This window comes from Triticum dicoccoides, chromosome 7B (genome assembly GCF_002162155.2).
Source record: "Triticum dicoccoides isolate Atlit2015 ecotype Zavitan chromosome 7B, WEW_v2.0, whole genome shotgun sequence".
Classification (NCBI taxonomy): domain Eukaryota; kingdom Viridiplantae; phylum Streptophyta; class Magnoliopsida; order Poales; family Poaceae; genus Triticum; species Triticum dicoccoides.
In genome coordinates, this window is record NC_041393.1 from 398,773,849 (window position 1) to 398,790,969 (window position 17,121).

Below are 17,121 nucleotides of genomic sequence, written 5' to 3' on the forward strand. Positions count from 1 at the left end.
TTCATGATGATACTTTGTTCTATAAAAATAAAAATAAATCTATGTGTACGGCTATTTGCAATTTTTACAAATATTTCTTTTCCCGTCAACCTGAAATTTTGGTACTTAGTACAAAATACTCCTTATTTCCGTGTTTTCTGGCTGCATTGTTCTGCTTGCTTAGAATGCCATTTTATGTTCAGAATGTTGTCACTAAAAGAAATTTTAATGGAAGCACCACAGTTTCATTTCTTACTCTAGTTATCTATGTGTTGATTTCTTGTTTGATACTGTTGGGCGTTCATAGTATCAAAGCTTCAGATGTTTGACCCATCAGCTATGTGCTATAGGGCTTTCATCCAAGTTATCTAACTTAAGACGAGATATGCACCCTTTCATTGTAGCTTCTAACTGAATCAAGTAATTCAATACGAACTAACAGAGTGCAGGGATTTCTACTGATGGAGCAGCAGCAAGGAGTGTGCTGGAGGAAGCACGTGGTGCGGTGTTGTCGCAATGCTGGGACGCTCATGGCACCTACGGGGACGAGCACAACCACAACCACGTGTAGCCGCTCGACCTGTCGATGCTTGCCACAAGTTCAGAAGCCTGGCTAAAGCTGCCAGTGCCAATAGAAGACCTCTGATTTTCTATGCCATGGATCGAACATGTCATTTAGCAGGTCTTTGTTTTTTAGTCTGACAAAATATATAAATGCAAGTGAATTTTGTAACAAGAAGGCAATGATTTCACCATGTGATGTATAGTGGATACCTGATTGGCGTGCGGTGCATTAACCTTTTGAGTTATTCCATCGAAAAAATCTCTCCTCTGAGTGCTTGTCAAATTTCCTTGTAGAAGTAGCACTGGAAGGTTGTTCTTCTAATTTGTGTACATTTTCAACAGATTGTGATAGGCATGCCAATCACAGTCGACTTGAGTGTATCTTACAAAAATCATGTGGATTTCTTTGTTTTGGATTCCTACTCTCCATTCTCTTGTGGTGTTTTGTACAATAGTTGTTTACCAGATCATGAAGTCGTGTGTTCAACTCATTAGCTCTATACCACACAAAGATTCCTAAGCATTCCGGTCAAGACATAAAAGTTTCTGGAATTGTGCATTCCACCACATAAGAACTACTCGAAAAGCACTTGGATTTCGTGACATAACTAGACCAGTTTACAATGAACAAAGACGATGTGAGTTCATCACACATAAATCATAAAGCAATAAATTCAATAGGCTGCTAGACAAAGTAGCATCGAAACAAATCTATATCTGTAGACAAAACTATCTTTCTGTAGTAGAACAGCCTCACGTCAATCTTGAGTACGGCACTGGTCTGGCCAAAACGCAGACATTTGAATTTCCAATTAGAGGTTGCAAAATCCCCATCTGCATGACCCCACAATTTCTGCCAAGATGCACTTCCAGTTAGCCTTCTGAACATCCTCATCTGGATGACAATGTAGTTTCAACAACGATTCGATTACCGAAAAAGTTCCAGAGCTCGGAAACTTGTTACATGTACACACACCTCTGCAGCTCGATCTGTCCTGTTTCTGTCCTGATGCATTAGAAAATGTAAGAAAGGAAAACTGTATGCTGAAAAGAGGAACACTAGTCTGAAATGTACACTCCATAATCCATCAACGACATATTACAAGGAACTAAATAAATATGACAACGAACTAAATGATCGCTTGTCCATGGCAGTGGTAGAGAAACCCCAAGGAAGAAGTAATTAATCTTATTTTAATACGTAGCTCTACAAGAATGGTTTTTTTTGCGGGGGGAGAAAGAACGGGTTAAGGATGAGCAAAACCAACACTTCACATAATATAAAATCTGAAGAAAAACCCAAGAAAAAAATTACTTGCTGGAAAAAGTAAATATTAAATATGCAATCCCTAATCAAAAGTAAAAATTGGACAAATAGGAGTCTTGTTTAAGTAATAGATGGTTGACGTATGTCTTACTGCACCACCCACATCTTCGGTTGCTGGTTCAGCAGGCAGCTCATTAATTTTGTACTCCTTTAGGAGTAGATTGCAATTCGTGCTCTACAAACTTATTTTAGGAGCTAATATGCATTTTTAGGATGATGTTGAACAAATAATAGGTAATGTCGGGCTTTTATATTGCTCAACAACATCGCAGGCCATAGTTAGGTCGCGCTTAATTGCTGTAGCAACTTTTACTTTCAGTGCAGTTGTACAATGCTCACACAGCTGCCCGTGATCAGGCATGTAACATTAATGGCACAATGCACAAAGTCAGGTGTAAATACAGACGTGGTAAACAAATATAGAAAAACAAAGGATTATACCAGGACTGCAGCGAACAACAAAACCAAGAAACTAAGGCCTGCATGAGAATGCCACATTAAAAATTTTAAATCAGAAACAACTCAAACCCATTGCAGTATGAAAAAAACTAGGATATCTCTTCACCAGAATAAAATTAGCCTTTCATGTACTGTACTAAAAACCTGTTCACCATTTGGACGTGTTTAGCAACATTGAGTATGGATTTTAAAATTGGAAAATAGATCATAATTTTAAATTGTAAACCAAGTATATGAATAATACCGAAGGGGGGGGGGTAACGGGACAGTTTATCATTTTGTGAATCAAATGAGAGTTGATGCATCCGTTCTTCACCAGATGGTGAAGCGTTAGTAATTTTGATTTCGAGGAGTTTCAAACAAGAAATGAAAACACAGATAATTGGAGTAATAAATAAAATTTCCGGGGTGTGCACTAAAAATTCCATTAGTCACAGCATTCGATAAAGAAAATGATATTCTGAGCCCAGCCAGAAAACAAGACAGTAAGGAGTATACTAAGTACCAAAATTCCATCTTGAAAAGAAAAGTATTCCCCAAGGTAAGATTTCATTGTATTGAACAAGTAGTATAATCACGAGATCACACTGGAGACAAAATCTTTCAGTTGTCATTAAAAAATCTGAGGTATAAGCACATGCAAAAGAAGTACAATTTCTTGAAGCTCAACCTCCAAAAAATGTTCTAAATACACGTTCATATGGGAGCTAAACTACTTCATTTTGTTTTGCAGGCAGAGAGTTATCTACATCAAAACTACAAAGTTCAGCATTAAATTAATTGACAAGCTTCTAGTCAGCGATGAATTGATAAGCTTCGACTGCATAATCAACATGAATGGCAAATGTATCTCTGGACCAACTAAACCGAGATGTTAGAACAACATGATAATGAAGGAGGAAGCATGATCTACTTCAAACTATCACTTGTAATAGTATCTTACGATGGTATATGATGATGCTAATACACTCTTTGGTACATTTGCAGGGCACTTTTTGGAACATGTGGATTCAATGATGATGCAAGGGATGCCACAATGACCATATACGCTAAAACATGAAAAAAAATCTTAACGATGATTGGCGATCTCTGCTACCTGAGAATGCTGACAGTAAGAGATTCCTGAAATCTAGCAGTGATTTTTACATCATCTAATTGGATCTAGCACCTTTCTTTGAAATTATGACAGAGGAAACCAGCTGAATAAACTGGAGAAACTTGTGTATACGGTGGTGCAGGCGCCAAGTCAAATGGAACCAATTGCCACAAGATCATCGCCTTCAAATAGAGAGGAGAAAACCTAACAACGATTAGATAGTCAGTACACTATTTTTGCATCGTTCACCTTGTCAAGACTTACAATGAGATTTCAGTTCAAATAGCAACATATAAATTTGGGGTTTGGACGGCGCTCGGCGCGGGAAGGCCTCCCCGGTGGCCTCTCATGGATGCAGCTCGGCGGTTCCGTGCGCCCTCCTCCTCGGCAGCGGGCGGTGGCCGGCGCTCTCTTGCGGATCTGGGCATTCGGCCTCGGGGGCTCCTCCTCCTCCTCCCCCTTCCCCCGGCCATCTGGGCTCGGTTCCCCTTGAGGCTGTGGTCGCCGGCGGTTCTGAGGTGGTTGGGCTCATGGATCTTGTCCAAGACGTGACCTTTGGGGCTTCTCGGGGTGGTCCGGTGGCGGGGCGGCGGCCCTGGCGGTGGGAGTCGCGTCGGTTGTAGGCGGACTGCGCGACTCGGATGCGGGCGTGCAACCACGGCCGCTTGGGTGGCATGGTTGCAGGTGGTTGGCCGACCGGGGATGCAGCGGTAGGGTGGAGCACCGGGGTTCATCACTTACCTGTCCGTACACGGGTCGACGGTGGCGGCGTCCGCGGATGTCGTGTTCCTCCCTGTAGGCTCCGTCGTGGTGCTCTCACTCCTCCCGTCGTGTTCCGGGTGAAAACCTGATCTTTGGATCGGACGATGGCGACGGTCCGTGGTCGTGCCCTTCTTGGAGGCATCGTCTTGGAACCCTCGGTCCGGCGTGGTCCGTTGCACTTCTTCCCGGACGATCTCTCATTGTGGTAGTCGTTGAAGTTGTGTGTCGGTGCCCGGCATTCTTGTTTCTTGCCTTGGGTTGTGTGGCGTGCGTTTGTATCGGTTACTTGGATGTAAGTGTTGGTGCTTTATTTATAAAGCGGGGGGAAAGCCTTTTTCGGCAAAATAAGTACAATTTCAGGTCATCAAGCCCGGTCACACACAAGCCATTGAAGCAATTTGTATTGAACTCACCAGCGCATAACGGAGCAAGCAGCAGTGGTGGAGAAGAGCACAAAGTGGTCATGGTCGAACCAGTGCTGCCGTGAACATCACCTGAACAGTCGCCGTAACCAGCCGACCATATCGGAGACAAGATTCTACTATCTGCACGTCTACTACGAACCAGATTAGGAATTGAAGCAACTGAAAATTATTGAAGCAGGCAAAGATGGCTAGATGGCCGCTGATTGTGGTGGCCTCCCGCTTGCCGGTCAAGTCCTTAGCCTGGAGCCCCTTCAACTCCACCACCGGGAGAACCTAGATCCATAGGCTGGTAGTCAAATCGGGATTTCAAGGGGTGCAGGAGCAACCAGATCGGGAGCACCCAGATGCACGGATATCAACTTGGGAAGAACATCACAAAGGAAATGAACCTAATCGGAATTTTGGAACGGAAATCACTAAAATTGGACTTGCTCACCTCCTCCCGTGCACTCATGCCAACCAAACTTCAATCCAAACAGCGGCAAGGTTGTCATGTAGTAGCCCAATGCAGCGCTGCCGCGATCACCTACCACAACTCCGGTAGGATCACCAGCCCCAGCTCCGTGCATGGCGCGGCCCAAGACCTATGCAGATGCCGCACACCACGCCGCCCCAATTGACCAGCGACCACCCAACGCCGAGACCAGACCGCCCCTCTAGCATATGCCAAACATGGCTTCACTCCGGGCCAAATCGCCACCGAGCACCAGGCCGCCGTTCGCCGTCAATACAATCGAAACCGTATGCAGCAGATCAGGAAAAGACTGGGAGGTGGGCAAAAGACGAGGAGGTTTTTTTAGCAAAAAAATGAGGGGAAGAGGGCAGGGCATCGAGTCAAGTCATCAAACGTAAAAAAAAACCCGACACCGTCGTAATCTTACGGCGAGGGGATGGTGGGCTTTTGCCTCATCAAACGTAAAAAAAAAACCTCAACTCAGTTGTCATCTTACGGCGAGGGGACGTGGACTTTTGCCTCGATCAAACGAAAGGTGGGTGGCTTGGTTGAACGTGGCTCGGTCGTCGATCGACTGGGGTGAAGAATTACTTATTCTTCACCCTGGGTTATTAATAGTATATATATATGTGTGTTTTGTCCTCTACAACATTCATTTATAGCTATGTCTTCATTCTTAAATCTTTATTGATCTAAGTGAATGTGATCGGACCCTAACCTTTTTTGTGCTTCTTCCTCAAATTCTATTTGTCCAAATCATATGCATTGTGTTGAAACTTGCCGATTGTCTTCTTTGAGTCCTTGTCAGCAAAGGACAAAGTGACAAACATTTAAATCTGTTTTTAATGTTATATCCTTATTGCCTGAATACCGGAGAAGCCGGAACGACCACCCGACAATCCAGGCGTGCGTGGGAACATGGAACAACTTCCAATAAGTTGCATGAAGGCCACGTATCTCTCAGATGTGAACTGCCAGGGGCACCTGCGTAATTGCGCTGCGCCACTCTCCTCTTTCCTATAAATACTCACCCCTTGCGGTCAATATTTGTTCTTCCAACCTTGCCACCTTGCTCAAACCCTAGCACCTCCACTAGCTCGCGTCGACGGCGGAGACGAAGTGCTTAGCTGCCACGACTTCTTCGAAGCCATCCTCACGCCGACCGCGAACCTCGTCCTCTCCGTCGCCGTAGGTGTCTTCCGCCGCCAAGTTAGGGCGCGGGAGATTGAACTGCTCGGCCTCTCTTTCTACCTCGTCTATCAATTCGTTAGCGGTAATTAAAACTCACTTTTACTGCCTTTCTGATCCGTCAAATCCATCCACAACCAAAAGTGGTTTCTTCACTTCCAAATCTGGATCTGTCTTCATCTGCATCTCATATCATGCCAAGTATATTCACTTATACTTCATAACTAGTTAGATTCCTCACTTGTACTTATTCATGGATTCGTACAAATCCGGAACCAACTCTCTTCAAATAAGTGAATGTCTTCGCACTATGAGGTCAATGTCTTCTAAACTGATTTATCTTCAAAATCTTCTGAGAATGCATATGACCTCTTCCCCTTCACTCGCATCTCTAATATTGTCACAGGTACATGTTCGTGGGAGAATCCCTTGGTTCTCATAGTCTGCATTCATTTGCAGAATACTTACAGCGTCACATCCAATCTCCTGAAGCCAGTTCCTGTCTGACCAGCAGACGGAAGCCATTTATTGTTTTGAAGCCAATCAGCTTGAACGTTATGGCTTCAGAGAAGTCTGCACGGAAAGGTGGCAGGCAACGCCATGGCAACACTACACTTGATTTGCCTAATGATCTGTATAATCTACACAAGTCTGACCCTGAGGAGAGTTACACCCAGCACAAGAACCTGATCCAGTGGATCAGAAGATATTGGACAGAGTAATGGTTCAAATACAGGTTTGTGACACCTAAATATGCTGAAAAGAATGCCATCAAGCGCCCATGGGGTGATTGTCTATACCGCGGCTTGGTGCCAAAGGACAAGGCTAAAGCTATTGCTCAAGGGTTCTATCCCTGTATGACCAGAGGACCACAGCCTGCGAATGCCGACCCTTCTTCTCTCTTATGACGTCGTGAAGACAATCTTTTCAAGCGCAACTATCAGTTTGCAAAAGATTCTGCTTTCAAGAACCAAAAGGAATTTGGCCTCAACTTCAACCCTGGCCCCTCCGCTCCAAGACCCGATGGGACTCGTGAAGCAAATGAGAACAAGATTGGCCCCTTCACCAATTTTGACGGGCTTCTGTCTCATATTGCTGCCCAGAGAGTAGCTGTGGAGAAATCTGCTGGAGAAGTTGATTCTGATGATGCTCTCTCACCACCAAAGTAGAAGAAGAAAAAGGCAAAAGCTTCAAGGCCATCTGCTTCACCAAAAGCTTCAACCAGGAAGCCTCTGAATGCTGCATTGCCTGAATCCAGTGTACAGTCTGAAGATTTATCTCGCATGTCCAAGAGGACCAAGAAGTAATTGCCCAAGAAGGCCATTGGGCAACCTCTCACTGCTTTTGCTATTCTGCGCAACAAGGATGACACCATTGATCTGTCCAGCGATGAAGATCTTGATGATAATGCCCTTGAGATGCTAATCAAGAGCAAGCAAGAGGCAGAAATCCTCAACGATCTGCCCCTATTTAATGTTGACATTCTTAAAAACTTCATTGATGAGTGGTTCGACGACCAGGGCATTAGCATTGATGATCTTCATCTTCCGGTGGACATCAGCGTTACATTCCATGGAGACATTGCTAATGAGTTGGCCTTGGCTCAGAAGATTGTTGTGCCCAAGAACAAAATTACTATGAGAAGGCTCACTTCAAGAAGAACATGACCAAGCTCAGCATGGCAGATGTTCAAATCTTCAAGAAGATGTTGCATGACCTCAAGGAAGAGTTTCACAAGAAGCGCAATGAGGCTAAAGGCTCACGAAAGCGCATGAAGTACTTCGCACAGAAATGTGTTCAAGCACACAATGAAGCTGAGAAGCGCAAAGCTTTTGGGTGCCCTGGCATTGATCCCAAGATGGCTACCAAACAAAAGAAGCCTGCTGTGACACAAACTGAAGCACCAAGGCAGGAAGCACCTAGCATTGGCTTCCCTGCCAGCATGACAGGCTCGAAGCCTAAGGTCACCTCAGTAGCTTCAGAGCTGAACAAGACAAGGGCAGCTGAAGCTGAAGCCAAGAAGCGCAAGCATAAGGATGCATCTGATGATGCCCCTTCCAAGAAAAAGTTGAAGACTAAGGGATCTAAGTCTTCAAAGAAAAGTCGTGTTGCTGCCTCTGAGCCTCTTGTTGTTGATCCCATTTCTGTTGCATATCCTGCCTCTACAAATCGCGAGCACCATCTCGTTGTCCATGAGCCTGCTTCCACAGAGGCGCCAGTATCTGAAGAAGTTCCTATTGACCCCAACGCAGCTGAAGACATTGGTCATGGAGACAATGTAGTTGATGATGAAGTACTTCCTCAACTCGATCACCAGTTGGTATCATCGCCTGCTCTAACAAGCAGCGAATACATTAGCATTGGTCATCCATTGACGCCAATCACTCAAGATGACTCCTGGGCTGTGCGCCCACAAGAAGAAACCCCTGTTCAAGATGAAACACCCCACACTCCACCAGCACAAGTTACCAATCCGGTACTTAATGACGACAACTACATGGATACCACTCCATCTCCAAAAGCGTCGCCCGTATTTCAACGGCTTCACAAAGGTCTCAAGCCATGTGTCTCCATGTCCACCATTCCAGAAGAAGATTCACAACAATCTAGCTCAGTGGCACGTCAAGTGTTCCCTGAAGAGAATCCTTCTACGACTGTTCAAGCGTCTGATGCTAAAGCTACTGAAGACATTCCGGCTGCATCAGCCAATGAAGAAGAAAGAAGAGAAGAAAGAGAAAGAGAAGCCACACCCCCTGTTATTGATCAAGTCATTATTGAAGAGAATGTGATCATGCCTGACCCTCCGGTCGTTGACCAAATGGAGGTTGAGAACAAGGAGGCTGCCACCAACACTGCTACTGAAGCCAATGGCCCTGTCTTGGCTGAAGACTATGTGGAGCCTAAATCCAATGAGAATCCTTAAGCTTATGTGATGTCGGTCCTCACTGACGGCACTGTTCCTCCACCAAGGCCTCACACCATGGAAACGGCCTTCAATCATGACGGGGAGTTGGTCACAGTTTGTTGGCCAATCATGATCCCCCCTACCACTCCAGGACCACAATATGACTATCATGTGGAGAGTAGGCCTCAAGTTCAGAAGCCAAAGCCGCGTATGCCAAGGCTTCCAAGTGTCGTAACTACACATGGCTCGTTCAGTGTGCTCAGCTTCAGAGAAGACAATACTTTCTTTGACAATGCCAAGAACCCCTACAAGAAGCCAAGAATCTCATCCGACAGATTTTGGAGCCACCAACAGAGAAGCTATTACTCTTGCATTCTATAGAATCAAGACAGAATATTCCCTCATAGGCATCTGGATTGTGATGCTATGGCTGGGCTGCCATGTCTGGAAGAGGCCCTTGACTGCTTCAGGGATGTTGGTCTTCTGGCATTTGTCACTGATAAAGAGCACTGGAATGAAGAGCTCCTACTGCAGTTCTATGCCACTGTACATATTCGCGGATACAACAGGGATCCGAAGACATGGATCCTTGAGTGGATGACAGGAGATGTGCATCGTGAAGCCAAAGTTCAGGATATAATTGAGCTGACTTCCCTGCCCACTCCAGGTGAGCTATATGAACCTGGTTGTTCGCTTTATCAGAATGAACTCCGGAGCATATTTCAGAAGCCTGAGCCAAACATGAGCCAGATGCTTAGCATGATGAAGCCTTTGCCCCAAGACGTTGAATATCCAAAGGAATTCTTTGTTGAGGACCTCGAGTATCTGCCACGCATAGTATATCACATTCTGAGGCATACTCTCTGTCCCATCAAAGGCTATTCATCTGAAGCCAGACTTGAAGGATCCATGAAGACTTTGGTGTTCTACATTGTCAATGGCATCAGATTCAACACTCAGGATTTCTTCATCAGACAACTTGCTGCTTTCGGGGTTGATTTGTTTGGTCTGAAGTTCTATGCTCCATGGGTGATGCGATTGATCAAGCTTCATTCATCTATTGACTATCGGCCCTCAACCCGCAATCACATTGTCTTCTTACCTAAGGTTGATATGTCTGTTGAAGCCATCTACCCTGAGCCTGCAAAGAAGCCCCTCCATCTTCAGAATGCTGAGTTCCAGAGCTTCGCACAGCCCATTGAAGGCGTTCATGTGCCAAATACTGCAACTCATACCCATCCCTTGGCTGGAAATCTGCGCCTACCACATCGTGCAAACACTGAAGCCACTGCAAGCACCATTGCCCAAAGGCCTCAGAAGCGTCAACGTGTTCTCAATGACCGTGAGCTTATTGTGGCCTTACATCAAAAGCATGACAATCATCATGATTGGCTAAAGCGTCAGATGAAGAGTATCTTGGTGGATGTCAATCGCATCCGCAACTTAGCCACCATGAACTCGTTTGTTTCTCATGAAGCTTGCCGCCGTTCCTGGAAGAGTCTCACTTTGCTCTGCGCTGAAGATGATCTTCACGTAGATGGTTTCACTGAACACTTCAAGTTTGATTCCAGGCCTTTGCAAAATGCAAGTTGGTGTCGCACACCCTCCCTTGAAGATTTTGAGTACTCATCCTCAGCTGCAACGACTGCTGAAAGAGTCGTTGATGAACAAGATGACGCCACTTCACCTGCTCTCACTGCTCAGCACAATCATGTTGCACCAGGCCGTCTGCACCACCAAACTCCAACGTCGACCCTGCTGCTCCAACTTCGTCTCCAACTGGGAATGAGTAGATATTGTATGTTTTCAAACCTTTTTGTCATTACTAACAAAAGGGGGAGAAACATATGAATTGATAGTCTTCAAGCAGGTCCATATGGTGGTTGCTTTATTTACTGCTAAGTACTTACGACTCATATGCATGGAGCCCGCGCCGCCTCCACCTCGTCTCCTCCCCGCTCCCTCCTCTCCAACGCCACCACCCTCGATGCGCCGTAAGGGACGCTGTCAACATGTCGAGGATACGCAGCGACAGAGCTCAGCCGTAGCACAACAGAAATCCACTCCTAACCCTGCTCGCTCGATTGACAAGAGCAGGGCAACGGATTGGATCGAGGTCGCCCTGGCCTCGCCGCCGCTGCCACCTCGATTCACTAGCCGCTGCGTGGAGTCACCCTGGCCGCTGCCTCGAGTCACCTCCGTCGCCGCCGTGAGTCACCTCCATCGTTGCCGCCAGGAATCCCGCCCCGGCAAGGTAACTTCCTCCAAATCCCTGTTCTCCATGGTCCTACTGCCCTGCTTGATGCGTGTGTGTTGTTCGTGTTTAGCCATGATCTCCTACTTTTACAGGTACCATACGCCCCCCTTCCATTCTTCAGTTATCCATATTTTGTGAATGCAGTGTTTTGGTTTCGTCAGATTACTATCTGTATTTGGGGATTAGCTACAAATTGATGTTTTAGTTCGAGCGTGGATACTCGGCAGTGGTGATTTAGATCTTTTTGTAGAACAGAATGATTAACTCGGTCTATTTCTAGAGAACTGCAGTGTAGATGATATATGTATGAACGATCATAACACTGAAAATGCAAAACTTACATTATGGTGTAATGATGGTCGGTGGGGTCTGACTTTTTTTATGGCATTGCCCAGTGCAGTTTTTGGATTTCTACTGAGTGGTACCGTGTTCTGAGATTTGTTTTTTTGTTGATATCTGCAGGAAAATTCCCATGGATTTGATTGATGGAGGCATCACTATTTGGTGTTGGATCATCCATTTTTGTTTGGAATGGCCAGTTCTCAATTTCTAAATCAGCTACACTATACTTCTTATCAGGTTAAATTATCTTGCTTTGTTTCAGTCTATATGTAGCATAAAAATAGGTGACGTTGTTGGTTTGTATGTTACACTAAGAACACCACCATAAGGAAAAGGGCATTGCACTTCTTTGTTTATATTTGGTTTGTTCCTATTCGGTTTGATGTAGTACTTAATTGCTAGACCATTTCAAGTTTCTTGTTGTTTCATTATATTCACTTATAATATATTTTTCAACTATACAAGCACTTGGGGGAGTCAGGAAAACTGAAGCAAAGACAAACACTTTTACCGGTGATATTGGGGCTTTTTTTAACTGAGACATGAAAGATGCATCTTATCCCCTGAGATATATTGCCTTAAATCTCTTGATTTTTTCCCTGACATGCTAATATAGAGCTAGATATGCATGATTCATCATACACATTACTGTCAATTATCTACTGGAATTTTTTGTCCATAGAGGTGATTTTGTTTGGATCATTAGTCTAGGTAGTGAAATTTTTTATCCATAAGGCACAAGTTTATTTTCTTTTTCACCCGGGCTACACTAAAGTAAGCATCACCGTCAATGAAAAGAAGGCATACAAATCATGAAGTTTTGGCCTTGGCTGTGTGCCTCGTTTAATTGTCACTTATTTATTTCTAGGAAGTTATTCAATTCTCATCGAGCTTTCCTTATGCTTTAAAGAAGAAATTTAAATACGCAATATTTTTAATATCCGAGGAGACGAGAGGAGATGAAAAAGGGCTGTAAGGTTGTACTTTGGTGCGTCTCTGGCCAATGATGGCTGGATCCATCTGACGCTCTTCCAAGCAGAGCAGTTCAGATTTGCTTCTGACTGGTACAACATCTAAACCTTGGCTACTCTAGCTTCTTTTTACATCTCTTAGTATCAACAAATAAGTTGGTTACAGTATATACTTGAAGATTGCAGCAGGCACAAAATGCTTGGCTAACCAGCCGGTTAATTGAGTTGTGCCTAGGAAGGATCAGTAGAGTAGTTGGTTTTTCCTAAAATAAATGAGGATTAGTTTGGTTGCCATGTGACGGTAAGGCCAAAAATTGGTTCTGTAATGGTCATATGTGTTGTGGAGTTGGGACTTGATTCTTTTTAAGTTGGAGTGACTAGGTTGTCTATATGTATTGCATTATTTTTCTATGGTGTACTATTCTTTCTAAATGATTTTTAAAAGTTTAGTATTTAAGTTTACGACATTATTTTGCGGTGTACTGTCCTTTCTACAACATACTGTTAATATCTTATGCTTTTCAACATTGCACGGTTAAAACCTTCTATATAAGATCTTGCACTTTCAACATCTGCTCATGGCGCTGTGTGTATTCTGCTATGAACTGTTTACATTATAGAGTTGTGGTACCTACATTTGTGCAATTTCTTCTAGCTGATGTTTGTTGCTCATACTGACAAAAGGTGCATTAACAAATGATAGCAGATCAGCGGAGAAACATGTTTCTACAAATGTGCCAAAACTGATGGATTTAACTACAGGTATTGATGCATTGCATTATCCAACTGTAAGTCTGTTCTAAACTCTAAGCCCCATGTAAATCTGATGGAAGATTGGGCCATTTAATTTGAACCAAAAAGGGTGATATGCTCTCAGTTGCTTGAATCTGTCCAGACCTGGAAATTAGATGTACTTGAAAGCTTGATATATGAGTAGGAGATAGTTGATAAAGGTGTACCTCTTTTATAACTAATATCCATTTGATCTTCGTTAAATTTTGTAGGATATGCATTGTTCTTGAGCATAAGAAATCCTTTCCCTCCCTGCATTATCTTTATATGTTATAAAAATGTTACACATGTTTTGGTCCTCCAAAAGATTATTAGCCTATAATGTTAATAACTCTTATGTATGGTGATTGAGTGAGATATCCTTTTTATCTCCAGGCATTTCTTTCATGTAGTGGATATACAAAATAAACTGTATGATCTAGACTGTAGGAGCAACTGGTGCTTGTGGGACTGGTGCTTGCAGTTGTTGTGGCAACTGTTCTTGAGGGCCGAGCTGAATGTATTTGAGAAAGGTCTTTGCTTCATTTTTTTTCTTTTGACGGGATAATGACTTGTCGTTTCAAAACACTTAGTATGTGATCTATCCATCAAATTATAGTATAATAATTCAGCAAAATCCCTTTATTTGAACGAGCAAGAATCTGTGGTGTGCTCCTGACCTATGTTCCCCTTTTCAAAATGTTAGAAAGGCTATCTTAACTTAGTCGTTGCATAGAAATTGGTTTTGTCTATTAGACTCATTTCATATCTGCATCACTTATTTGAACGACAATGAACACTCCACAACTGAACTCACATAAGACGGCTGATAGATGATATCTTGTCTGCTCAGTGATTACCTAGAATACTGGACTTTCCACCAACTTACAAAAATAATTTTTGCAGGTATATTTCATTTATCACTCCCCCAGCAGACATGAGTTCTCGTGGCGGGGTCTTTCATACCGTCATGTTAGGAATTTATTATTGGAATTCATATGAGGTCCTTCTTCAGGTTTCCACTTGTTTCTTACTTAAGTTAGCTGTCCATTCTGGATTTAATGTGAATATTGCCTTTGTATTCCATATGAAATTCTACTATTTGTTTTAGCTTCTGTAGTTTTCTATTCATAATCCCTAGACATTATCGTGTGTGTGTCGATACACTTCATGGATGGCGAGGTTTAATATCGCTTGCTTGTCGCCTTCTCTACCCTCGACATGCGGAAGGCCAATAAAGGTGGGGATGAGTCATGGATCCTACTGGCGATGGCTACTGGTTGTAGACGAGATTTAAGCACAGGAATCACAAAACATGTTCTCTTTCCAAGATTTTCATATCATATTTGTCATGGGATCTGATTGCTTTACCATATTTTCCTTGTGTGGACGATGTTATAGAGTGAGCTACCATCACTTCTCTACTGACTGTAATCAATATATATGTGTTTATGCCATAAAAGATGGATATTTGTCGAAGCCATTGTCGTGTCATGTAATTACTTGCAGATCAACTATATAGTTTTGTTCGGATTGTAAAGTGGAAACAATAAAAACCTACAACTCATGTGTGATTGTCATATGATTATTTACTACATCAAGTAGTATGGATATGGTACTACCAGGATATTAACTATATTCATGAAGTCTTTATAAAAAAAAGTATATTCATGAAGTTGTATAAACCACGTTCTACGATTCACTTCTGTTATGCATATTTACTTTCCAGTTTTTGGACTGAAATCCATCCATTGTAATGAATTTAGTTGTATGGGCATTACCTATTTGACTTGGGTTTGCTTCATCACATATAGACTATTTTTCTTTTCCCCACTGCTTGTATGACCTAAAACTATCATGTATATGAGTCAAGTTATTAGCAATGTTTCATATTTTCGTACTTGCAATACTGTGCTTGCCTATTCAGGTGTTCCAAGACCCAAATCATCGGAAAAACAACACATACAACACTTTTTCCTTTTAAACTTTGGTTACCCTTATACAAGCCCCTGTTCATTTTGTTTAGATAGTGGTTAGAATAGTAACCACATGTGCTTGCTCAATACTGATAAATGGAATATTTTCAAAGCACGTATAGTGTTGGTCTGTTCACAATTTGACGCAACGGGAGATTACTGAAAAATACACATTTTTCAACATGACATGGTCTTGAAATGGGACTCTACTACCAAATTAAAATGTGTAGGTATGTCTCATTGTAGATGACAAGTCTCTATTTTTTTATTAAAGGGGCTTAAATTTGTTATCATATATGCTTGCCCGCTACTAAATCAACTAAAACATGGAATTTCTTATCACTACTCTCTCATCATAGTGCCCATATTTTCAAACTGAGCATATTCATATTATGCAAAGTTTCCCTTTTCCCAGACTATCATTTGACAACATAATAAACATGTTTAAAAAATAGCATGATTCAGTTGAAGGTTCTTTCTACATGAAAATATTTTCATCGACAACATGTCTTCAGCAGGTCTCTGCGCCATTTGGCGCAACGGGTCAACTAGTTACCATAACTATTAGAGGAATTACTAGGAAACAACCTAGGGTTAAAATTACCTCTATACGCGTTATTACCAAAATTGTTCCTACCAACAAAATTCACATCCATAGATTAATTATAATTTTCAATCAAAGTAGACAAAAGCATATCATTGGGATCAAGAGGAGCACTCTTGCTAGCAGATAATTTCATAAGCTCATCCATCTTTCCACTCAAAACATTAATCTCTTCAATCACATGCACTTTTTACTAGTGGAAGATCTTTCGGTATGCCATTGAGAATAATTAAACATAATATTATCTAGGAGTTTAGTACCTTCTCCTAAAGGAACTTCCATCAAATTACCTCCCACGGCCGAATCTAAAAGATTTCTAGAAGCAAAATTCAATTCGGCATAAATTTTTTGTATAATCATCCATAAATTCAAACCATGTGTAGAGCAATTTTGTATCATCAATTTCATCCTCTCCCAAGATTGTGCAACATGTTCATGATCAAGTTGCTTAAAATTCATAATATCGTTCCTAAGGGAGATGATCTTAGCGGGAGGAAAATACTTGGAAATAAAAGCATCTTTACACTTGTTCCACAAATCAATACTATTTTTAGGCAAAGATGAAAACCAAGTTTTAGCACGATCTCAAAGTGAGAACGGAAATATCTTCAATTTAACAATATCATTATCCACATATTTTTTCTTTTGCATATCACACAAATCAACAAAATTGTTTAGATGGGATGCGACATCTTCACTAGGAAGGCCGAAAAATTGATCTTTCATAACAAGATTTAGCAAAGCGACATTAATTTCACAAGATTTCGCATCAGTAGCGGGAGCAATTGGAGTACTAATAAAATCATTATTATTGGTGTTGGAAAATCACACAATTTGATATTCTCTTGAGCCATCACGACAAAGCAACCAATCCATCACACGAGCACACAAAAAGCAGACAAAGAAGATGAACGGAAGATGGGCGAAGAAAAGGCAAATCTTTTTGAAAATCGTTTTAGAAATGGGGGAGAGGAAAATGAAAGGCGAATGGGGAATAATGTAATGCAAGAGATGAGAGTTTATGATGGGTATTTGGTATGT

At 42.4% G+C, this 17,121-nt stretch overlaps 2 long non-coding RNA genes across 2 annotated transcripts; one reads left to right on the forward strand and one right to left on the reverse strand.

Annotated features, from left to right (window-relative positions):
• Positions 1-1,140: 1,140 nt before the first annotated feature.
• LOC119335970 lies at positions 1,141-5,434 on the reverse strand. The gene is made up of 3 exons (XR_005162144.1): positions 5,049-5,434; positions 4,601-4,885; positions 1,141-4,518 (listed from the first exon to the last, which is right to left on the reverse strand). It is a non-coding gene; the product is annotated as an uncharacterized LOC119335970 (long non-coding RNA).
• Positions 5,435-11,149: 5,715 nt separating this feature from the next.
• On the forward strand, positions 11,150-15,041 carry LOC119340037. The gene is made up of 4 exons (XR_005164344.1): positions 11,150-11,413; positions 11,879-12,822; positions 13,436-13,491; positions 14,407-15,041. It is a non-coding gene; the product is annotated as an uncharacterized LOC119340037 (long non-coding RNA).
• Positions 15,042-17,121: the final 2,080 nt, after the last annotated feature.